At 29.5% G+C, this 27,978-nt stretch overlaps 1 long non-coding RNA gene across 1 annotated transcript in view; it reads left to right on the top strand.

The window, feature by feature from the left end:
- The first annotated feature begins 10,783 nt into the window (after positions 1–10,783).
- Positions 10,784–27,978, top strand: part of LOC145295933 (uncharacterized) — a 51,943-nt gene continuing 34,748 nt past the window's right edge. The window contains exon 1 of the long non-coding RNA XR_013869915.1: positions 10,784–11,868. This is a non-coding gene — a long non-coding RNA (uncharacterized LOC145295933). The remainder of the gene's footprint in view (positions 11,869–27,978) is intronic.

Here is a 27,978-nt window from a genome sequence, read left to right as displayed (position 1 = left end):
TATAATTTAATCAAAGTGACGGTTGTATTAATTTTAATCATTTTCGTTTTCTGTTGGGTCATCGAAGTTAAACAATGTTGAACCTGATTACTACGTAGATGGGAAGCCATTTTGATACTCTAACATGGAAGTGGAAATGATAATAAAACAATAGTTCTATCTAATACTCCTCTTGTGAAAAACTATTAATTCATCTCTCACGCTATATATATGACATAGCAAAATAGTTCTTCATGCTTTGGTATGTCAACTACTTTAGAAGTAGATCAAAAAATAAAATAGCCCAAGTTCTTCATATTTTCTTAAACGATTTCTACTCTAAATCCTTATTAATTCCCTCCTCTTACAAGGTCAAGTTATAGCGTGAGGAATATCTAACTCCAGAAAAACGGACAATGGGGAAGAAATTAAAATTTCTCTTGCTAAAAAAATATCTTTCTTTCGTTGACCGAGGAACGAGAATATAAATTGTAGTATCAAAACAGATACTACACAATGATCCGGGTCCCAAATATCTTGTCAGTCGTCTGTGTATTTTCACTTAAGCAAGGACAAGTCTAAAGGAATATAGTTGGAGATTGTGAAACCCTTTTTTATTCTAGGGTTCTTACTACGCATGCGCACTTGTTAAATTAGTAGCGTATAACATACCGGTGATGACAGATGCGGGTATAATCATTTACGTAATAATCGATTGGAACTCTTGAACAATTGACTATTACTCGGTAGTTACATCTTTACACTTTGGATGATGTGGCTTAAAGCTGTAAGGTGTGTAGAATTAGCGAGTACGCCAGATTAAGGATTCTGCTCTTTTAGAAATTGCCTGGACCGCCCGTCAGCATTCTATCGGAGTGCACTTCAGGCAATAAGCAATTTAGTAACACTTTATCAAAGATGAACGACAAGGCCTAAGAGGGTTGATTTTATATAGTAACATAGAATTAAGAACACAGTAAAACATATAAAAGGAAACCGAAATAATCCAGTGACTGATAGTCAAGGATCAGTCCTCAACTGATATGTATGGTGTCAGCAAGTAACATTCGCTGTTATTCAGTTCATACTGAACAACAAAAAGGTGGTTTTAATAGAAATACATCACTCTAATAATTTCATACAATAAAGATGTATCTGTCTTACAATTGGTAAAAATGCGAGTTTTCAATAGTTCAAACTTTTGCAGTATCCAATGATAGTATATATATATATATATATATATATATATATATATATATATATATATATATATATATATATATATATTTGTTTTCGATATGGTTTAGCTTTATTAAAAAATAAATCAGTGACTTGATTTTAAATTGAATATCAGATTCTTAAATTATATGTCTCACAAGCAAGAAAGATCATAACATATTTCCATCACAACCGGTTTATTGTCCAAATTCACTGTAGTATTTTCAGTACATAATTATATTACTTGGACTTCTCTTTAAAGTTGGTTTATATTGTCCATTTATGCTCGACTAATGTGTATCGCTTTAAAAAGCACACACACACACACACACACACACACACACACACACACACACATATATGTTGTGTTTTATTATAGAATGGATGAATACATGTTACTTGTGTATCCGGACGATGCCGGCTTCCTCTGCTTGTAATAATGATTTTGCTATTCCATTCATTTTTGTTAATGTACGTACAATGTTTCATACATTTCTGGCGAGATATCTTTTAGTTTTCTCTTTCGTTTTCTTTGTCAATACTGCCCTTTCGTATTCACTTTCTTTCATCCATTCTCTTTCTCTCTCTCTCTCTCTCTCGTTCTCTCTTTCTCTTTCTCTCTCTCTCTCGCTATCTTTATTACTCTGCCTCTATCTATTCTTCTCATCCATCTCCATTTTTTCCTGTGAAACGCAACCAGTCACTAAGTGTAAAGTGTTGAATTAATGTTCAATCAGAGCCTTCTTCCCCCTCTTTGCCTTTGCCATTTTTCTATTTCCTTCTGTTGTGACCCAATGTGTTCTCTGCAGTTATTTTACTTTCTATCTCTTTGATTCCCACTATGTCTATCTCATTCTCGTTGTTCGCCTTTTCCTTCACTTTTTTTCCTTCTTTCTGTATATATGTACTCTCGTTTTTCGTTTTCTCCTTCTTTGGCTATTTAAGTATCCGACCGATGTCTATGGACTGGCTTTCACAAAATAACTCTCTTTATCTCTCCTTTTAAAATCTCTTTTTATCTCACTCCCTATTTCTTTTTTCACCTCCCACTTTGCACTCTCCTTTCCTTTCCTCTTCGAATATTTTATTATTAGATTAATAAATACGATGTACGATGTACTATGTATTATAAATTTCTCTTTCAGAGACACTTTTGTTCCCGAATCAAATGTTCCCTCTCTCTTATCATGTGTACGTGTTTTTCTCTACATTTCTCACTGGCTTTCATTCTGTTTCCTCATCCATTTGCAATTTTTTCTCTCTCTATCCTAATGTATCAGTAATTATTTTTTCTTCATCTTTCTTTTTTACTCTGTATCTATTTCTCACTCGCTTACTCTTTTTAACTTTTCGTTCCTGTCTTCTGTCTACATCTTTTTCTTTCTTTATCTATCTATCTATCTACACATCTATATATCTATCTACCTATCTACATGCCTATCTACATATCTATCTATCTATCTATCTATCTATTAATCTCTTGTATTTCTGTTTATCACTTTTTCTCAGTCTGCTTCTTTTCCCTTCCATAATTTTTTTTACTAATACATCCAACCACTCACCACCGCATCTTAAACCTGTGGTTCCAATAGTACTCTTAGTAAAAGCCTCAGTAATAGTACACGTCGTTGATCCATAGTACTAATCATGATCCTGGAAATGCGATATTCCTCGATAGTGGTGGAGTTAGCGGTGATGGTGGTGATGGTGATGGTGGTGGTGGCGGCGGAGGTTGCACATTCTCTAGATTGTTCCCCATTTGACAAGTTGCAGTTCATTGCAACAACTACTGATTCTGCTTCTACTACTTGTAAAAACATTTCTATTCTCGTTTTTATCTTTTTAGTTGATTTTCGCATTGTTTTCTTGTGCGAGTCTCATGTGAGATGCCCGTCCCATGACTAGATTTGAAATTCTGTCAGAAGATATTGAAACGAGAGTCTAAGACCAGAGCAGTTCATATCAACCCAGCAGACTCCTCCTTTTCCCCCGCTCCACCTCTTTCCTCCGTCTTCCACCGCCTCCCCCAGCTCGGAACCATCTTCTCCATCCTCTCATACTCCTCCTTTCAGAATCTCAAAAATCCTCCTACCTTCTGGTTTTTACGATTTTTTCAAGGACCTCCCACCCTTCTCACCTACCCGTTTCTGCAATACCTCCCCACACAACATGCCCACCCTCATGTTACCTCCCTTCCATCGAAAAATTAAATCACCAAACAGGACGGTACAGAACGGGACAGTCAGCAGGGCGGATTGAAAAATGTTGAAATATTGGGAACACATAATTTAAAAAAAAAGGTTTTAAGATTTACATATATTTTTTAAACTTTAAAGAAACTGAAACAATTAAATATAGTTCGTTTTTCTTCTGAAAACTATTATTTCATAGTCAACATGTTCGTAAATCCAGTCAAGATTTCATTTGATTTTTTAAAAACTATTTCGACTTTGATTTGTATAATATTTAGTTCATCTGTCGGTAGTAATATCCCGCAGTCGCTTAGATGTTATTCATATATAAATATTGTTCTCTTTTACAAAAAAATAGTTATAAGCACATTTTAAACTAACCTTTCTCGAGTAAGAATAGAGAGGTTTGGATTATATATTTAAATGTTAAAGATATTCTCCATGAAAGATGATATCATCTTAGAATTGTTATCAAGCAAGTCATCCATAATTAGTTCAACGTAGGCTTATATAGTATGTAGTTTCCTGGAGAGAATTTCTATCGCAACATTTTCAAATTCACATTTTTGCGAGGAGGTGCAACAATATACCAATATGTTGCTCGCCTAGATTCTTTATGAGAAATTGTTCACAGGATAAGGAACAATGTTATCAAACAGGCAAGTAATATATATATCTATATATATGTATATATTTATATATATATATATTTATATATATACGTATATATATATATATATATATATATATATATATATATATATATACAATCTTTCGACATGCAATGGTTTATACCCTCGCATTGTGATTATAATACATCTGTAACGAGTACAATGTGATGATCCTCCATTTTTCTTCACAAGTAAGGTGACAGATGATAGTTGCTATTTTACATTGAATATCTTTGTATATATATATATATATATATATATATATATATATATTTATATATATATTATCCACTGACTTTCTCTCCTAGTTATCTTCATCTCCTTCTCGCTCTCTAACTATATATATATATATATATATATATATATATATATATATATATATGTATATATATATGACAGAAAGTGTGCGTAAAAGAAAAGGATTGAGCGATTTACTATTATACATATGTTACTCCAACCATATATAACGACCTTTTCCTTCACTTTTTTCCTTCTTTTTCACTATATATATATGTGTGTGTGTGTGTGTGTGTGTGTGTGTGTGTGTGTGTGTGTGTGTGTGTGTGTGTGTGTGTGTGTGTGAGCTGGAGACTGGGAGATAGATTTATTGTAACAATATCTCTTCAAAAATTATGTTAAGGAGTTATATCGTGTACTCATAATGTATGTAACAATGTACTGTTCGTTGTGAGACGGTTCGCAATATCGAATAGAATATTAATCTAAATAACCGTTAGATTTCGAAAACAAAATCGTCATATTTAAACGAACACGGATCTGGAATTCAATCTTTCGACATATTTGATTCGGGTCCATCCCACTACCACTTCATCTGAGCTTTCAAGTACACTTGAAATCGTTCTGTTTCATGCAGTAAGTAGATTCGTTTTTTTACTTTGTTTTTTTTTCTTTTGTTTTCTTTTAATTCACATCGTATTCATATTAATAAAAAAAAAGATACAAATGTCCATTGTAAATGCTTTCAATATAATTAGATCAGGAAAATATAATCCAAATCTAAAAATATATATATTTGGATTTGATAATATTAATTAGTTTTTATAAGAAATATATGAAGACGTGATTAATTTAGAATACAGTATTAGTACTGAAGGAATTTGGATACTTGGCCAGTAATGGCCGTCTCTTTCCATTATGGCGAACATCGTCTAGTAAAAAGCAACGATCATGATGACGAGGACGAGAAAGAGAATCACGCAGGCACTAACATCTATTGCGTTCATATTAACTCTTTAATATATATATATATATATATATATATATATATATATATATATATATGCATGGAATTCTATGCATTTTCTATCGCCTCTCTCACAAACGGTTCGTATAACATTTTTGTACGTTTTCATCATTTTATTTTGTTTTGCATTTGTCATTATTATATTTCGCCTTCTGCAAATTATGTCTTCTCGACTTGTCTGACTTAATCGACGTTCTTCGCCGACCGACTCCATAATTCCTCCTGCAAAAAAAATAAAAAATAAATAAATAAAACATGTTTCCATTTAATTAGCATAACTTAATATTTTTATCTTCTTTTTTACTTGATTATCTGCTCACACACTCGCACACGATAGCTATCTGTCTATCTATCTATCTGTCTATCTATCTATCTATATATATAAAGATAGATGGATAGATTGACAGAAAATACGCATTTAAAATTATATATATATATATATATATATATGTATATATATATATTGCTCGTTAATTAATGTCTCATATAGCCTAGGTTGAATGCATTTTGAAGAAGTGTTTTATACGATTGATTAAGACGTTTTTAAAGGAAAAAAAATCCCCGTCTTTTTATCATATAATGTATATTAAATAATATTAAGCCCATGAAAACAAATAAAATATAAGATATTAAAAACAATATATATATATATATATATATATATATATATATATATATATATCGGGCAACATTGAATCATACATATTTATAAATACCATTATATATAGTCAATAATTTTTAAGATCCATTTACATTAATGGTTTCGTTTCACCGATAGTAATCTGTGTGACTATATGCTGCATTATAGTTTTTTTTTCTATTTTTTCCCGTTCATTTGTTTTCCAGAAATAAATCCCAACAATTCAATAAAACGATTAATCTATCAGTCCTGCCATCTATCTATCTATCTATCTATCTATCTATCTATCTATCTATCTATCTATCTATCTATCTATCTAGCTATCTATCTATCGCTCCATCTGTGCCGACATGTTATTAAAGACACACTCCTAAAGCCCCCTTACGTCATTTCGTTTCCGATTATCGGTCTATCAATCTCGTTTCCCGCCAATTCCTAATATTTATCTCTAGTTTCATCTACGCTACCTTTAAGGAAAATAATGCATGCATATACCCACACACACACGCGCGCACACACACACATACATATATATATGTGCGTGTGTATGTATATTTTTATGTATATAAACATATATATATATATATATATATATATATATATATATATATATGATTTCGTTGCAGTTATTATATTTATAGCAAGGGAGTCCTTATTGTTTTACTTTTAATTCATACTATCGTGAAAATCATTCACATTAGGATTTATTTCAATTTTCCTCTTATCACATGAGCAGTATCTTGATAGGGTCGCCATTTTGTTTAATAACCCGTACAAAACCAATTTTTCCTTTTTTTCCTTTATTTCTTTTATATCAGTGTATTTTGTTAATGCTCGTTATTTCTGTTCATTTTCTATCCTTAATTCTACGAATCATTCGTAATTCGTCATCGTTACTTTTCCCCCACACTTAGTCTCTTACTTTCTTCTACACTCTCTCCATTTATTGCTGCCCCCCCTCCATTTCACTATTCCATCACATCCTCTCCATTTTTGTCATTCCCACTCCAAGACAATTCGTTTCAGGTTATTGCATTAGTCTTAAAAATATTTCGCCGAACGAGAAGAGGAAGATCTGCACTTTAGAATTCAAAAGAAGTATGAAAGAATAATTTTAGACATTACTAATTACAACTTTAAGAAAACTGACGTACACATTTTATTATAGGCCCGCACACGCACGTAAGCACGCACGCATACTACTACACAGACATACATACATATATAAACACACACACACATACACACACACACACACATATATATGTATGTATATATATATATATATATATATATATATATATATATATAAGTAACAATCGCCATCTAGTTCAATCCGCTCGTCTCGCTCGACTTAATAACAGATTCTTCAATATGACTTCTAATTTAAATTCTCCTTAATCATTTTCTCTTTTTTAATGCATTCTATTTCAGCTTTTGTTCTTTCTTATTTTTTATCATTGCCCATTTTGTTTCTTCGTTCTTTCCTATTTTCTTTTTTTTCTTTTTTCCCTTGATTTTTACTTTGAAAAATTTGCAATCTCCATCCTTCATCTACTTTTCTTACAGACACCACTGATATTGGACTTCATTAATTCCATTTATATTTTTCAACTTCCCGTAATCATCCTTTTATTAAAACCTTCTATTTTTTTGACTCGTTCGATCTCATTTAATCGTGATTTCTTTCTCTCTACAGTGCAATCTTTTAATTTCTTGTTATCAACGTTTTTTTCCTATTTCATTTATCTCCTCTCTTTTCCTTAATTCTTTCTTTATTTAACTATTCGTATTTCTTTCTATTCAAGTCATCAAACAAATATATTTCTTTTACTTCAGGCCATCGTTCTGGTTTTAGTCGGAACCAGTTAAATTTCGTTTAACTTTTCTTTATTAGAATTTATACAGTGATTCTCTGCGTTTTTTCTGTTACAAGTCGGACATTTTGTTTCAACGCTTGATCCATTTGCATTTTCCGCAATTAAAAAATATTTTCTTTTCTATAAAACTCAACTGTACCAATTCAAGCATTTTTCTTCATATTTTTCTTAAAATTTATTTTCACGAATTTAACAGTTATTCCTGCTATCGAGCATCTACTCTAACAATCTTACGTGTCCTTTCAGAATTGCACAATTTGTAGATGTTTGTTCTTCGTTCTACTAAGTTTTTTACGTGCCTTTATTTTATTCCCCCCCCCCTTTTTCTTTTCTCCCCTTTTTGTTCTTTTATCGACATTTGTTTTATTTCTTTTTTATGGTCTTGTATGTATTCATATTTTGTATTCGTCGTTTGCTTCTTTCTTTTTCTTCTTCTTCCTCTTCTTCATCTGAGTCTTCTTCTTCTTCATCTGCTTCTTCCTCTTCTTCTTTTTCGTCATCGTCTTCTTCTTCTTCTTTGTCTTCTGCTCTTCCTTCCTATATTTTCCTGCTATACACATGCTCATTTCTTCTTGCTTTTTATTTCCTTCTTTACCTCAACTCTCCCTACTCCCTATTTCCCGTATACCCTCTTCACTTCTCCATTTCTCATCTATCCCACTTGACTTCTCCCCCTCTCTACTCGGTTGAAAACGTTCACTCATTCAGCTTCACTCTACACACCCCTTTATATTTCGTATTTCCCCTCTCTCTATCTTCTATTCTCTTCGCCTTCTCTTTCTCTTTCTCCCTCTTCCTTCAGCATATCCATTTTTACGTCCTATTCTCACCCTCTTACGCACACCTTCCCTTTCTCCATCTCTCTCAAATCACAGTCTCTTCTTTCAGCCCGTTTCCTATATCACTCCACTTCCGCCTCCCTCGCAGAATCATCGTGATCAAAACTTCTATCATCATCATCGTTGTAATCAGTTTTACCCTTCGTTTTAATCTGCTATTATTACATTCACTCATTCAACTCCCTACACCCTCTCCTTTCCTTTCTTGCTCATCCTATCTTCATCTTCATTCAACATATCTCTGCCCTCCTTCTTTCACTGTACTCCTCCTCTACCTAACTATATCCATCTCTTTCCCGCTCTCTTCCACACACTATGTTTTACCTCTCTCTCTCTCTCTCTCTGTATATTTCTTAGTGTATCTCATGACCGATCCCGTCCCACTCCCTCTTTGCCTCTATTCACCGTCAAAGAATCCACTATTACGAAAAGTGGGCGTGGCGCAGCATCTCCCCAACCAAGGGGCCCTGATTCCTCCTGCGAGGATGCAATAATTCACTTTTGGCCTCTCAGTTCGACTCTATCTGGGACAAAACCGCAGCGTCACTTTTTGCCTCTGATTTTCTTCAACGTTGGACTTCAATCAAGATATTCTTTTTGACTTTTACATTTCAAAGTCCTTCCACTTTTTATTCGTGATGTTTTTAAAAGAAAAAAAAAATCCTTTACATAATTTCCCTCCGTTCATACATTTCATCTTCGTCTCCATTCTTTCTGCTTTTAATATTTCCAACTCTTATCCGCTTTCACCACGCCCAGGCAAAAAAGACAAAAATTTTTTTTAAATCAACCGCTTCAACATCCTCCAAAATCAGTTCGTTTCACTTCTATCTTGATCGACTTCCATTTAGTTCCAGTCAAATCAGAAAGAGATTTTCGCTGACGAATAATTTAACTTCTTGCTTAATTTCGAAAACCCTGGATTCTTTCATGCTCATGCGGCCAATTGCTACTACCATATTTCTTTCGACAAGATTCCACAGCTTGTCATTCCAAAAACGTCTCATTTTCAGATTACGCATCAACTTTGTGACCTGAGGACACAATTTTACCAGTTATCACGGCAAAACAGTAAGTTTAATATTAGAATATATGTAGATTCTTTTTTTTTTCAGATGAAGAAATACAAGAACATAAAAGAAAAGAAAAACGATAAAAAAAACACATAAAAAAAAAAGATAAAAGAATAAACTGCACTTTGTTCCATTCTTTCGTTTGTGCCTTGCAGGTATTACATTTTTTTTTCTAATTCATTTGTGAAGACGACCATTTGTTTCTTCCCGTTGGCATCGCCAGATCGGTGTCTACTTGTCATTAACATTCAAACGCACTCCCAATTGCATTCCTTTATACGAAATTATTACGTATACCATCTAGTAACCAGCATATCACGCGATGTGTTATTGCATGCAGGTCATTTTTAGAGGGCATTGATCATTGTATCTTTATTCGTCTAATGTAGAATTAATTGTTGATTATTTTCTTCTATTCACACACACATACACACACATACACACACACATATATATATGCATATATATGTATATATATGCATATATACGCATATACATGAGTATATATACTGAGGAAAATAGTTATATAATGATAAAACCTTCCAAAGAGTATAGAAGAGGCAAAATAAGAAAGTTGCGAAGCTACAGATTACAACAACGCTGATTAAAAAAACCCAGTAGACTTTCATTATCATTCAGTTTTAATGTGATTTTATCTTTTATATCTTTTCATTTATGGACTTTTCTATTATATATATATATATATATATATATATATATATATATATATATATATATATAATGCCCGTTGTTTAAGGATATGATTTCTAGTATTATATACATTTTGATAATTTAATCGCGTTTTGTGAGCAAGTAATATGAAAATAAAAGAAAACATATAAAAAAAAAACGATATCTTTTTATGCTTTTCACACAGCATATAATTTTGAATATAACCTCTTCAGTACGCTGAATCTCATTATATATATATATATATATTCATATATATATATATATATATATATATATATATATATATATATATATGATCAAATTTAAACACTCAATTTACTATTTCTTTCTCATTTCCAGTCTTTTTTAAACAGTCCAGATTTATTGTGCGGCTTGTGACTTCATTTAAAAATTAACTATTCTTTGAATTATACACTTTATATTTTTTCGTCCAGGCTCTTATACAAGTGTCACCTGATATGTTAAAAGAAAAATAAGAGAGAGATGGCAAATGGGTGTGTACGTGTGTGTTAACCAAGAAGAAAGAGAGAGTGATAGATAGAGAGAGATAGAAGGAGATATAGGCGAGATTCAGCTTTTAATATCTGTATTTCTCCTCTTAATATTTTTCAACACTTAGCTGAAACGATGTTTGATTAATCATCGAAATATTTTATTTCATTTCCTACAGTGCGCTTGCCCCCCTTCCTCTCCGTCTTTATATATTTGAACTGCACCTGCCCCCTTCAACCACACTATTCCCTCTCTTTCACTTACCAAAATCACTCCTCTTATTACACTCCAGGTCTTTCCTCTCTTTAATACACTTTCCCGTCCGATCCTCTCCCTCCCACGTCTCTCTCTCTCTCTCTCTCTCATTTTTCTCTCTTTCTTCTCCATCCTCTTTCTCGATTTTTAAGTGCGATTCATTTTGGATGTGGGGATTTTTTTCCTCTTTCATGACAACTTGTGCAGCGTTCGTCCCCCCCCACATGATCCCTCCTCCCTCCGTTTTTAATCACTCTTCTCTTCCTCGGAATATTCTTACCAACTCCAAGAACGCAACTCTGGGAGAGATCCTATTGGATCCGGACTCTCAGCCTCGCAACCAGTAACCCCCCACCACCACCACTGCCAGCAACGACAGAGTTTCTCGAAGGAATCAAAATCGTTATTACCGAGGGCGGACGAACTGAAAGCGAATATCATAACATAATCTAAAACAGAGCCATTCTGGTAAAAGCTACGAAACACAAAAAAAAATTAATTTTGTCAAACAAAAAAATGAAAACTGCCCATGACTCCTTATCATTTGTTCGTCTTGTCTGAGTTGTAGTACTGGACGGAGAACTGATAAGGGCTTTTCCGGCAAACATTCTTCTCCAGTCACGGCAATCATGTATGAACACGGAGTACCGCAAACGACCGCCTGGTCCGATCGTAAGTTTTCAATTATCTTTTTCTTTATATATATATATATGCATCCATTCTTTTTTTTCATATAAATGTATTACTACCTTAGTAATCGTTGAGCAGATATATATATATATATATATATATATATATATACACACACTAAAATTTTGATTGTTAATATAATATTAATAAACATTTATATATATAAATATAAACATATTTATAATTATTATTTATATATTTATATAAATATATATATATATATATTTATAAATATATATAAGTATATATATATAAGTATATATATAAGTATATATGTTCAATATATATATATATATATATATATATATATATATATATATATATATATATACATATATATTGAACATAGATACCATACCTAATGCAAGGAAAATTAAGAAAAAAATTACGTTTATGGCTATCATTTCATAACTGATTAATTCTTTATCTAGGATTCTGGTTAATTCCTTTCTCTTTTTCAACGTATATTTTAAAAGGACATAGCAAAAATAAAATAAAACGTTCCCTTCGAAACCATAAAAACTATATTAAATGGAAAAAAGTAACATAAAGTTGTCATACTTTAAATTGTTTCTTACGATAAAATATTTTTCTCTGTGAAAATCATATCTGTTTTCCAATTAGCTGAGAATTGATTGATAAAATTGTGGTCAATTTTTCTAAATTAGACTTATATTAATTAAATTCTTTCTTACTGTGTATATATATATATATATATATATATATATATATATATATATATATATATATATATTCATATTTTGACACAAGTTACAGAAAATCTTGTGATAATAAATCCTCATTAAATCGATGAGTCTCTGTGACTAAATTTTGAAGAAAAGTATAATATATGTATGTATATATATACATATATATATGCATATATATATATATACATATGCATGTACACATTTTAGTATTGACATAAATAATATCGTTTTATTGGGCATATAATTTACAGAAAATTCTCTGATAATTAATCTTTATTAAAACGTGAATTCTCTTTGAGTAAGTTATGTAACATTTACACAGGATAAAACAATATTATTACATGTAATAAATATAAATTACCCTTTTCTCTCATATAATATATTTATTCATACATACCTATATATATATATATATATATATATATATATATATATATATATATATATATATGATTAAATGACCATATATATGATTAAATGTCACTGCAAAAACTATCTTTCAATTTTGATTTACAGAGTGCATCTTTACTTATAAATGAAGTTGAAGCAAGTAAAATAGCTGTTAGGTGGTTACATTTAAAAAAATAGGATACTTATTATTATTAATTAAATTATCATGATACGCAATAGCAAATAATTATTTAAATTTGGAAGTCGCTTGAATTGTAGTTTTTCTTACAATCTGCCGATGGCTTAAATTCTATTGATTAAGGCTACAGAACTAAAGGTTTTATTTTAGCTTTTAGCTCATGGCTATGAAGTAAATTTCTAAAACTTCTGAAATCTAATATATAAACGGATATATGTCTGTCTGTCAGGATGTCAGTCTGTCTGTCTGCCATTCTGTTGTGCTGTCTTTCTGTCGTCCTGTCTGTATTTATATTTTTGAACTGTTTCTACTTCGAAACTAAAAGTCGCAGAGCAGCACTAGTTGACTAAAATGATTAGATTTTTTTAATGGGAAAAATAGAAAACATCATTATACATTTTTACATTGAGCTTAGTTAATTTTTAATTTTTAATATACTCGTCATGTTAGGACAGTGGTAACGTCACCAGCTTTAAATGCTACAATTTCTATATCGATTCTAACTGAGGGCACCTAAATACATTTTTTTTTACATTTGAAATCGTGACTCTAATTAAAAAATCATATTAAAGCGTAATTTGCGTACCCGCTAGTTAGAACTTTACATTAGGTAATATAACGATTAAAAACGTATATTCTTTATATTAATAAATATGAAATGTGCCGTTTTACAATACGTCTAATTTACACCGGATGGAATGGTTATATATATATATATATATATATATATATATATATATATATATATATATATACACCCACAAATTAAAATATACACATCTATATATATATATATATATATATATATATATATATATATATATATATATATATATGTATATGTACATATATATATATATATATATATATATATATATAAAGAGAGATCAGATAACATATATTTTTAACATTAAAGATATTATAAATTGATTTTTATACAATTACGTTCTATTTCATGTAAAAAATGTTCACCGTATGAAATACGTCTCATATTTTAATTTATAATTCAGATTAATATATATATATATATATATATATATATATATATATATATACACATATTTCTATATATGTATATATATACATATATATACATATATTTATATTCATATATGTATATATTTACAATGCTAAGTTTATGCTCTTCTATACATATATATAAATATATTTAAATAAAAATTTTACTAATACGGAAGGGTTTTCATATATGTTGAATATTGTTATACATAAAATAGAACATAAAATAGAACTAAGCACTATGTAAAGCCATTTTTCATATCGTATATTTTTAAATGCATATCCGTCTGACTATGATATATTATGACATAACTATGAAGATATATGTAAGTACTGTATATGGATACATGTATATTATAGTATACAGATTACGATATATATATATATATATATATATATATATATACACATATATATACTTATGTGAATATATGTATACGTACACTTTCATATACAGATTTATGTTTATATATGTATATATATATATATATATATACGCATGTGCGAATCTATATATATTATATATCAATATATACTATTATGTATTATATATCATTATATATTATATATCTAGCACATATATATTTTAACATTTCTATATATAATAAGATATGTACATAGATGCATGCATATATATATATATATATATACATACATATACTGTATATGCATATATATTTACTGTATATATATTTATTTATATTTATTCTATTTAGGTTAATGCACATGTATACTTGGATATATGTATACTTATATATATATATATATATATTTATATATATATGTGTGTGTGTATACATACATTTATATATCGCGACTTGTTCCGAAGGTATACATTGCTCAAATAACTTAGTTTATTCGAAAGGAGGAACTATAAACATATGTATGCATATGTGTAGCTAGAATTATTTTATAAAACTATACTGTTATTACGATCTGTTTGCTCATCGAGGAGATTTTTCTAGACACAGCAGTTTCAGCAGATTTAAATCTTGGAAACTACTTTCATGCCCCATTTTATAAGTATGCGTCTATGTATATATTAAATATACATGTGTGTGTATGTTTTTAACGCTTTACCAATACTAACTGGTTAGTCAGATGTATTTGTAAACTCAATTATCAAATAAAAATGGATATAGTCTTTATTACGGTTATTGTTTACTTAGATTTATTATGATTCTAAAGTGTTAGCTTAATCAAGGATGTAAATATTACTTACTTAATTTAATTAATTAAATATATCAGTTAATTGATTAATGTCTCGTTGAATTATATTTTCATGATGTTCTAATGTTTGAAATGTAATTCAACATCTGATGAAACTGTACAATAAAAGGTTTGCATTTTTTTCAAGGATTACTGCATTGCTGTATGACATACGATACTTTGATATGTATGTATATACTGCTTTATATTTAAATATAACCATAATTTATCCTTGTTTATGTAATGATATAAAATATAATGCACATTCGAAGATCGGAACAGGAATTTAATTTAAAATATTTTTAACTATTTTTACAATTTTTTTGAATTATTGTATTGTGTGTAATGTGTAGCTGTATTGATATGTTTGCATACACATATACATGTTGACATATTCTTATTAATGTTTTTTAATTTCTTAATAAGTTTATTTTATGTCATTCAAATTAATATATGCATATTATATATATATATATATATATATATATATATAATGTATACATGTATGTATATATAATATACATATTACAATTTATTTGCATTAATATACATGCTGAAAAAAGTAATCAATTTTTAGATTTTAATGAAATACACATGCAACAAATCTAATAATATACTACAATGCCATAGTATATAGATTGAACAATTATTTTATTAAATTACTTTATTATTGCGGCAGTATTCACCTTCACGTATAACATAGATAAACACACATCTTTACACATGCTTATATATATATGTATATATATGGGTATTTATATATGTATTTATATATAGATAAATAGAGAACACATAAAAAAATTACATATTTATACATATACATGTATGTTTAAAAGGTATATCTCAATTATTATACGTATGAATTTATTCAATGTGTACGTCTTGCTTTATATGTACACACACATACCCACATACACAAACACAGACAGAAGCATACACACATATACATATATACATATACATATATATATATATATATATATATATATATATGCATATAGTGTGTTCCAATAAGATGTATACCCACATCTAAACCGTCTCTTCAGTTGAAGAGCGTTTTCATGTTTCCAGTAGCAGTTTAGTATGAATTTGTGTTTATTCAAAGGTTAACCTTGCAGCCATCTATAAGATCGATGAGTTTAATCTGCTAAAAAACATCTGGTTTACAATTATTTAAATATGTATACATTTGTTTGGGATATCCTATATATATATATATATATATATATATATATATATATATATATATATATATATATATATATAATGGGTTAATAAATTCCAACGAAAGAAAGTTGTATATTTAAATAAGGGAGTAGTCACCAACAATGTGTATTTTTTAACATTATTTTATTATTCCGTGTCTTGGTTTTTCATTGAGAATTATGTTTGGATCATTATAATAATGTTTTAAAGTCATTGAAATCGTTTACGATCGTTTCAGACGGTCGGTGATGCAGTAAACGATTTCAATGACTTTAAAACTCAATGAAAAACCAAGACACGGAATAATAAAATAATGTTAAAATATACACATTGTTGGTGACTACTCCCTTATTTAACTATATATTTATATATATATATATATATATATATATATATATATATATGATATTTCACATGTATATGTTCGCCAATGTGCATAATACACGCATCTATACGTGTGTATATATGTATATATATATATGTGTGTGTGTATGTGTAGATATATACGTACATGTTAGCATATACTTATATAGAAGCGTATAATTATATAAAATGTAGGCTTATATAAAAAGTTATTCAATACATCGACACATGTGTATGTTTTAATATAGCTAAAGTTGTTCGTGTATTAGTAAATGTTAATGTAGTGCTTACTAATGACTTTTAGATATTAGGAACTGTATGCATATATATATATATATATTCGTGTATGTACGCATATTTATATATGTATATATATACATATATATATGTATATATATATATATATATATATATATATATATATACGGTAAGACATGCACACATTTATCCATTTCATTTTTACACCCGCGCATGTCTGTGTGTATGTGTTTGTGTTTCTAGTAACAGAGAATTCAGAATATGCTTTGCGTAATAATGCATGTGCGTCCGTTTATCTACATGTTTTTTTTTTGTGCAGGTATATGTATGTGAATCTGTTATATTTTTCTAGTACATATATATATATATATATAATTTTTATGTCTCATTATGCATAGATTCGTACATTTATACGTTTATATACGTTGTATATATATATATATATGTATATGTATATATATGTATATATATATATATATGTATATATATATATATATATATATATATATATATATATATATATATATATAACTCCTATTAATAAACACCCATATACTACTAATTACGTTTTAAAACAAAATCAATGCTATAATTATCACGCACACACACACGCACCCCCACACACACTAAATATATATATATATATATATATATATATATATATATATATACATATATATATATTTATATATATGGGGGTGTTTGTGTGTGTGTTTGTGTGTGTGTGTGTGTGTGTATCTGTTGAAATATTCTTTATGTACTTATATTTCCCATTTTATATACTAATTCTTATTTAAGAAGCTCAATATAGTTAACGGGACATATAATTAATAAATCACAAAAGTCTATATTCAGAATTTCATGATGTTGTCCATTTTACAATTTACTTCTTTTTATTCAGTTCAAATCTACAGTTCCTGATAGTATCTGTTTCGTAGCACAAAATAATTCACTTAATTGTTATATAAATCAGTGAGACTATTTTGCTATTTACTAATCAAAAGAAATAGACACCACAATCCACCAAAAGACGTTCAAAAAGCGTAATTAAAGTACATGTATTTTCAGCTTCTTTTCCAGTTTTCGGATTTTTTAACCAGGACCAAACGCATTTTATTTCATTTTCGTGGACTGATTGTTGCTATTTATTCATATGAGTTAACGGCAAAATAGATTCATCGATTGATATAAAAAGTAAGTGAAACATCTTGTGCTACGAAACAGACACTGTAAAGAAATGTGACTGTTAACTAAATTAAAGGAATACATTATAAGATAGTCAACATCATGAAATTTGGAATATAGACTGTTGTCATTTATCCATTATATATATATATATATATATATATATATATATATATATATATATATATATATATATATATATATATACAGTAAGTTATAAAAAATATATATGGCAATTAATGTTTCATTCTCGTTTCATTCTCGTGAGAATTAAGCTTTTCATTCTCGTGAGAATTCGTCATGCTTATGTCGTAAACCTGACGAATTCTCACGAGAATGAAACGAGAAATATTCTGAGTAGTTTACTGCAATATATATTTTCATAATTACTACCTAGCTCTACCCATGTATTGAGCACTGTTGAAGTAAAGAGTAAAAATTTACGCATAAAATTATATTTTAATGTATTAATTTATGTGATAAAATTAGCAGTCATATACATATACACATATATGTATACACACAATCATATATATATATATACTTATATATATATGTGTGTGTGTGTGTGCGTGCGTGTGTGTGTGTTTGTGTGTGTATAGTTTAAGATTTCATTTGTTAAAAAAACATATAACAGTATATTCAATTATTTAATAATAAGAGGTTAATATTTATACTCTTTTCGCAGTTCAGGTAAACACGGTAACTTATTCTGAGAGATGCACTGTCTGTGATATGAACTTCTGTTATATTTTCCATATATAATATGTGATTTAGTTATAATAAAAACTATATTATACTTCTTTAATGGAGCTAAATTTATTTAGAATTATTGTTTCTAAAATATTGCACAAACTTTTTATAGTCCCTTTTATATACGTTCATCGAAGAACGATGCTGGTTTTAATTTGATTGTGTTACGAAATTAATAAAAACAGTATTTAAGTATCTGGACTCATTTGTACGTATACGTCATATATATATATATATATATATATATATATATATATATATATATATATATATATATATATACAGTCATATATATATATATATACATATATATATGTATATGTATATATATACAGATACATATATATATGTATATATATGTATATACATATATATATATATGTATATACATATATATATATATATATGTATATACATATATATAGTATTTTTTAAATATATATGGCGATTAAGCTACACTGAATATTCCGCGTTTCATCCACTCTAGGACTCTTCAGCCTGAAGAGTTCTAGATTGGATGAAACGCGGAATATTCAGTGTAGCTTAGTCGCCATATATATTTTATAAATTACTAACTAGCTCTACCTACGTATTGAGCACTTTTGAAGTTTACGCATGAATCTATACTTTCGTATATTACTTTTATGTGAGTAAATTAAGTAGTTATATATATATATATATATATATATATATATATATATATATATATATATATATATATATATATACAGAGTGGGGAAGCAAAATTTACAGTGAATTAAAGTTGTCTTAACTTGAATCCACTATATATACATATATATATATATATGTATATATATATATGTATATATATGTGTGTGTATATATATATATATATATATATATATATATATTTATAAGAGCAAATACTTAATAAAACTTGTTAAAACACTTTGAAAAAGAGGTTAAGACATATTTAATCTTAAGAGGAAACACTTAATAAGTGGATAGTCCTTAATCCGGGGAGTTTCGAAGAAATACTTTCCTTCTCATCAGAGGGTAGGAATTAGCAAAATGCGGGATCGCATTTTGCATACAAAAGTATTTGATGAAACTGCAAGTAAGTCAAAGATCTTACTTGATCACAAAAAGTGAAGCAGAGGGAATATGGTAAGGAAAAATGTGATTTCACGTGAATGGATCGTCCGGTGAAAGGTAAAGTGTATATATATATATATATATATATATATATATATATATATATATATATATATATATATATATGTATATATATATGTGTGTGTGTGTGTGTGTGTGTATCCATACATATATATGCACATATATGTATATATATATAAATATATATATATATATATATATAGAGAGAGAGAGAGAGAGAGAGGGAGGGAGAGAGAGAGAATGGGGATATTTTCAAATTAATGCTTACCACCGATGCATTTTATGTATTTTAGTTATCGTTTGACGAAAGAGTCTATCATTGATAATCAGGTTACATACTTTTTTTATTAAAATTTGCTGTTTGAATTTTGACGGATCATTTGATATTGTAATTTATGCAACTTTTATTTGCAGCATCATTTTTTGTTGTATTGTATTTGTATGTATATAAATATATCTAATATATAATATGCATATATATATAGAGAGATATATAATACTTTTATATCTATATATGTATACGCATATATAACATTGTATCCTCTTCTGTATATATCTAACAAATAATACAGATATATTTAAATTTTCATCTAATTTCTTTTCTTTACGAAATAATATACATATTTTTTTTATTTCATACACTGTAAAGCGAATGCCGACATGTAATTTTCATTTTATTTATTTTTTATTATTATTGTTGTCCTTGATATTTAACAGCACAAAAAATTGAATCTTTTTATTTCGAATGTTCGTTTTTTATTCTCATATTTTAAAATAATTCGTTTTCTTTTCTTTACTTCATCTCTTTTAGGGTCACAGTTCTTCGTTGCTCACAAAAAATATTTGTAACACTCTCTCGTCTTTTCTGACAGATTATCGAAATCCTTTTTCAAATGACAACAGAAAACGTAAGCAGTTAGATAGGAACAAAATTAAAATGAAAGATTCAATTGTTCTTATTTTATAATAAAATATTTTTAAACGAAATGACATCGACAGTTGTATAATATATAATTATTATCTATTGCTTTCATTAAACCTGTTTGGATCGTACATTTTCGCAATTTTATGCAGTCATTTGTCATTGGAGTTGTGCTTTTCAAAATATTTAATCTGTGCTAGAAAGTTACTGAACCTTTACAAGGCAACCATTCGCTTATGTATGGAGTATTCTTGTTACATTTGGGCTGGTGCATCTGCTACCAGTGTTTAATTCCTGGACAGGATTAAACAGAGACTCAGCAACCTTATATCCAAGCTTCATCCTCTGTCCCTTTGACGAAATGTTGTATCCCTCTGCCTGTTTTACAAGTATTTTAATGGTGACTGCTCCGACGAACTACAAGCCCTTGTAACTTCTCAATGTAAATACCCGCGTCAAACCCGACAAGCAGCAAAGCCCCCCCCTTTTACAACAGTAGATAACCCTAGACGTGAGAAAACCTTTAATTCTAATAATTTCTTCCTCAGAACTGTTAGCCTCTGGAACTCCCTTCCGAGTTTCTACTTCCCCAACTGTACTGACATGCAGAAGTTCAAGGGTAAGGTAAACAGACATCTTGCTGCTCACTTCCCTACATAGTATTTCCGCAACTTATGTCCTTGATTGTAGTCTTTACGCCAAAGTGCCCCTGTACCTTGTTTGGGGTGAAAACGTAATTAAATAAAAACTATTTGGTGAATAGGGGGTATACACTATAATGTTGCCTCGTGTGGTCCTACATTGTATATTCACAAATACTAGTTTCTAATAGAAGCAGAATTTTTCTTAACCAGAAGTGAATTCTCATGTCATTTATAATTCTGATGAACAAATTAAAAGAAAAAAAATATATTTTACTTACCTTCACATGTAGACAATAAAATATAATGTAAGAAAAATCAGCTTCCCTAATGTTGGAAACGACTAAATATTTCATCAGAATAGAACTATTTTCCCTCCTCATTAAGAAAAGAAACAGAAAAAAAAAAATAAAGTAAACTATAAGACAGAGACTCAAAAAAAAAAATTGAAAAAAAGGACAAATGAATAGCGGGATTCTTTGGAAATTGCACGGTGCTTTCAACAGCAATCTCTATAATTTGGTATTAATAATTAAATTACATTTGAAATATTTCTCAGGCGCAATGAGAACAAGAAAAAAAAAACGTTCCTTCTTCCGTACGAATAATTATTTAATACATATTCTCTAAAATTATAAACCTATAATATTCGTCCGTATTTATTTATTTACAATTATGGTAAAAATTTTTATAACAATAAATATAATATGTCATCAAGACGTGAACATTACTAAGCTTAATATTTTTCAAAAGAATAAAACGAATGTAATTTTTATGTATTTATTTAAAATTGTAGTGTTTTAGTTGAGACGACGACTTTTTGAAACGCGTAAATTTAAAAGACATCGACGTAAAATTAAGAACCAAGTATATATATATATATATATATATATATATATATATATATATATGTGTGTGTGTGTGTGTGTGTGTGTGCGTGGGTGTGTGTATATGTATATGTATATGTATATATATATATATATATATATATATATATATATATTAGCTAACTATACGTTCTCATTTGTTAAAGATATTAACGTAAAGACATAGAATACTTTAATATAGTATAATATAAATGTTAAAGAAATATCAGAAGGGTTCTTATTTACTTCCCTCCCTACGAGGGCAGAGTTAGATACACGATCGGTTTTTAATATTTGGAAACTCCAACTTCCCCCAAAAAAGCGCACTCTGGATAGGAACAAAATTAAGGGTTGTCTCAGTCATGAAAGATTTCTCCTTCACTGACTGAGGACAGAAAATATGAAGTGTAGTATCAGAACATATAATACACTGTGATCTTGACAAAAGGCGCAAGGATTAATCAAAGAAAATGTACTCGTTTAATTTTAGAAATAGCATTCATTATGTCTTTCCATTACGTCATCTTTTTAGAGTTTCGCCTAGTGGCGGAGTCTTTAAATACATTAACAGATCCAAAAAATAGTTTGTGAACACTTGATTGTTAAATTTCAAAATCTGATTTGTGAAAATTATTTTTACTCTTATTTTGTTTTTGAGTTTTTACTGTTACTTTGATATTCATGTTTTTTTTGTAATTTATTACATTTCTGCTTGTTTCCGCCATCTTGATTTTGTGAGTGCATCATTCTAATTCGTTGTTCTATTAACGATGAATTAATTGATTAAGATTTCATTTTCTTTCCGCCATTAATATGACGTCAGAGATACGTGCGTTTTGTGTGTGTGTGTGTGTGTGTGTGTGTGTGTATGTTTTGTTCTCGTTATTTCATGCATATTGGTAAATTTAATCGTGCGGGCAAACGTATACGTCTTGATGCGTATGCCTGTGCTTCTCAAGTGCTCTTTAATTAGTTTTCTTTTTTCTTTTCTTTTTTCCGTCATTTTCTCTCGAATTTCTTTCTCTTTCATGCATGAGTATGCCTGTTATGTGTGTGCATCTAAAATTTTACCTTGTATTTTTATGTTTTTACTTTTGTTTTTAATTCAATTGATTCTTACACGTTTTCTTTTTTTTAATTCTTTTCATTCTTTTTTCTCTGCGATTTTTCGTAATATTTTATAATCTTTTCATTTCTTGCTTGTTTTTATATTATATCTCTTCTATGCTTTCTTTTTTCTTTCTGTTTTATAATTTCCAGCCTTTTATTTGATTTTCATTTCTAAATATCTTCTACTGAACTTAGCGATATATTCTTAATTATTTTTTTTCTTTTTCATTTTGTCTTTTTATTTCTACTTCTAGGTCTGACGTCGTTCCCAATAACTCGCGCCAAATGCTAAGCTTTCAAGTTACAGTCTAATTCGTACATACCTTTCTACCCCCCTCTCTCTTTCCCTTTCCCTCTCTTTTGATCTCTTCTCTTCTTCTTTTTATCTCCCTATTTTTCTATAGCTAGTATCATCATTCGATTACTTTCTCTCTCTATCAGCCTCTCTCTATATATATATCAAAGTTCCGTCTCTCTCTTTCTGTCTGTCTCTCTCTCTCTCTCTCTCTCTATATATATATATATATATATATATATATGCACACACACACACACACACACACACACACACATATATATATATATATATATATATATATATATATTTATAAATATATATGGCGATTAAGCTACACTGAATATTCCGCGTTTCATCCACTCAAGGATTCTTTAGCCTGAGGTAAGCCTGAATAATCCTTGAGTGGATGAGACGCGGAATATTCAGTGTAGCTTTATCGCCATGGATATTTTATAACTTACTAACTAGCTCTACCTACGTATCAAGCACTGTCGAAGTAAATACTTAAAGTTTACGCATAAATTTATAGTTTCGTATATTAATTTATGTGAGCAAATGAAGTAGTTATATACATATATATATATATATATATATATATATATATATATATATATATATTAGTTCTATTTCTTCCTGATTTTCTTTCTTGAGCCAGAATGAAAGAGACCCCTTTATTTTCTACATTGTGTTGATTTTTTTTATTAATTCCTTCATTCTCTTTCTTTCGTAATCTAAACATTATTCCATGTCAGTTTCTCTCTTCTTCACTCTATCTACCTATATATAACCTGATTTTCTTTCTCACTCTTTCTCCATTACGGGACGGATGAAATATGCTCCTTGATGTGCTCTAATATGTTGCTTTTTTTAAAATCCATCTCCCTCTCTCTTTCATTCTTTCTCTTGCTCTTTTCTCCTATAGTTTTCTCTCTATTTCTATTACCTTTTTCTTTATCCGCCATATAAATCTTTAAAACTATACATTCTTACCTTATTTCGTTTTTTTATTAATCTTAAAACTACTCTTTTTCACTGATATATCTGCCTTTTTCCCCTTGTTTTATACACGCTTCGTGAACTCTGGATAATTCCTTTTCCTCCTTTCTCTATACTTGCCCCTGTCTTTCCCCCCTCTCGACCTCTCGGTCATTCTTCCAGTTCTTTTCTCTATATTACATCATTATCCTTTTTCTTTCTCTTATTATGCATTCTGCATTTTTGATATTCGCCCTTCCTTCTTTATCGCTCTCTGAAAATGGCGGCGTAATGGCCGACTGAGATTCGTCTGACGTCACTCCCCAATATTCGCGCACTGGTTTCTCGCATGATATTTCCTCTGCGAGAGGGCGTGGCTAATGTCGTCCACTTAGAAGTCAATTTAATAACTCGCCTCGTTCACTTACAAGCCACACAGCAAGTCATCTGCGTTAAGATGAGCAAATTATGCTATTTAGACATGCCATCGTCCCCGCATAATGCTTATGACTTTTTTTTTTTAGTTTCCTTTTAAAATTAACATTTTACTTTACATCAAACAGACTTGTTTTTTAATTTTCTGAATTTTTTATTTGCAATATATGTAAATATTACAATTTATAGTTAAATTAATTTTCAAAGTTTATAAATACCCCGTTCCGTTCTCTGATGTTTTCTTGCTAATTGTAATTATGTTTAGTCGTTTAAATGTAGATTATGGATTACATCGTATTATTGAAATCATTCGGGCAACTGTTCTTATTTTTATGTCATTCTCTCAACGTTTCGGCCAATGTTGCTTCCGATCCTCTTCTCTTGTCTAATCGGGAATCTGTATCGACTTTCGAACGGAATTCTTTATTTGATTCACGAAAGTATCTTATTTTCCTTTGTTAAGACATGACTGTATATACGTTTTAAGTAATTCTGAAGTGTGTTCTTAGAATCACTTGTATTGAGAATTTAGCAAACTCTTTCGTTATTCCAACAATTTTCTTTTTGTTTCTTTTATTAATTGAAATATACAGTTCGTATGAAAACTGAAATATATATAATGTTGGGAGCTAGAGTTCACTAGTAAAAGGAATAGAGCACTCTTCGATTGCATGAGTAAAATATATTTAGTCTAAAGTACTTTACCAATGGCCAAAGGATACTGTGCGAACTTAGAAACTATTATCAAGACTTAGAAATCATTACCAAAATTTAGAAATCATTATGAAATCTTGGAAATCATTATCAAAACTCTTAATAACGAAATACGACACTATAGAAAAAGAAATGCACACTAACTTGACAAATATAACATCCAAAAGCAATTACTACTACTACTAATATTATTATTATTATTATTATCATTATTATTATTATTATTATTATTATCATTATAACTACTACTACCAATAATAATAATAATAATAATAATAATAATAATAATAATAATAATAATAATAATACATAAATTAACATACAAAGAGGCATCTTCCAAGGAGACTCACTATCACCACTATTGTTCATCATAGCCATAATGCCCTTGAACAGTATTCTGAGAAAGTTCCAAGCCGGATACAAGTTCTCCAATACACAGAAGTAAATGAACCACCTGATGTACATGGAGGATCTGAAAATTTTTGCAAGGGCCGAAAAGGAGCTAGAGACACCAATTAACACTACCAAGATCTTCAGCCAAGATATCCAGATGGAATTTGGAATGGAAAAGTGTGCACAACTAGTTATAAGAAAGGGAAAACTGGAAACGATAGAAGGCAAGGAACTACCCAACCAAACAGAAATGAGGGCACTAGGGAAACAAGACGACTATAAATACTTAGGAATTCTGGAAGCGGATACCATCAGAGCAACAGAAATGAAAGAGAAAATTGGAAAGGAATCCCTCAGGAGAACAAGAAAATTCCTGGAAACGAAATTATATAGCAGAAACCTAATATAAGGTATACATACATGGGCAGTATCGCTAGTAAGATACTATGGACCGTTTATAAGGTGGACAAAAGAAGAACTGAGACAACTCGATCAGAAAACCAGGTAACTCACGACCATGCAAAATGTACTACACCCAAAGGACGATATTGACCGACTCTACGTGAAAAGGAAAGACTGAGGGAGAGGACTGATCTGTATAGAAGACTGTGTGAAGGACACGAAAAAAGAACTAGAAAATACATAATGCAAAACACTGGAAGGATAATTATGGCAGTGAAAGACACTGAAAAAAAGCAACAAAACAGAAAACAGAGAGAAAAACGACAAAACTAAAAACAAAAAAGAGAAATGGGAACAGAAACAACTTCACGGAAGATTCATTAGAATGACAAAAGATGAGAATAACGAAATCACCTGGACATGGATGCGAAAAGACATATAAACCGAGAAACTGAATCTCTAATAACTGCAGCACAAGATAACTCGATAAGAACCAACCATATCAAAGCAAGAATCGATAAAACACAAGAAACCATCAAATGCAGACTATGTGAACAAAGAGACGAAACGATAAACCGTATAGTAAGCGAATGCAGCAAACTGGCCTAAAAGAAATACAAAAGCAGGCATGACCAAGTGGGGAGGGCGGTACACTGGGAATTGCATTTTGAGTGTACAGACAAATAGTACAAGCATAAACCCGCAACAGCACTCGAAAACGAGAATCACAAAATCTTATGGGGCATGGACATACAGACGGACAAACCCATCCAAGCAAGAAGACCAGATGTCGTAATAATTAACAAGAAAGAAAAATCCTGTCAAATCGTAGACTTTGCTGTCCCAGCTGACCGCAGTTTGAGTATGAAAGAAAAGGAGAAATAAAGCAAATACACAGAGCTAGCCAGA

Source organism: Euprymna scolopes, chromosome 16 (genome assembly GCF_053919585.1).
Source record: "Euprymna scolopes isolate OS-2025 chromosome 16, ASM5391958v1, whole genome shotgun sequence".
NCBI classification, from domain to species: Eukaryota; Metazoa; Mollusca; class Cephalopoda; order Sepiida; family Sepiolidae; genus Euprymna; species Euprymna scolopes.
This window is presented reverse-complemented; position numbering and strand designations above follow the sequence as displayed.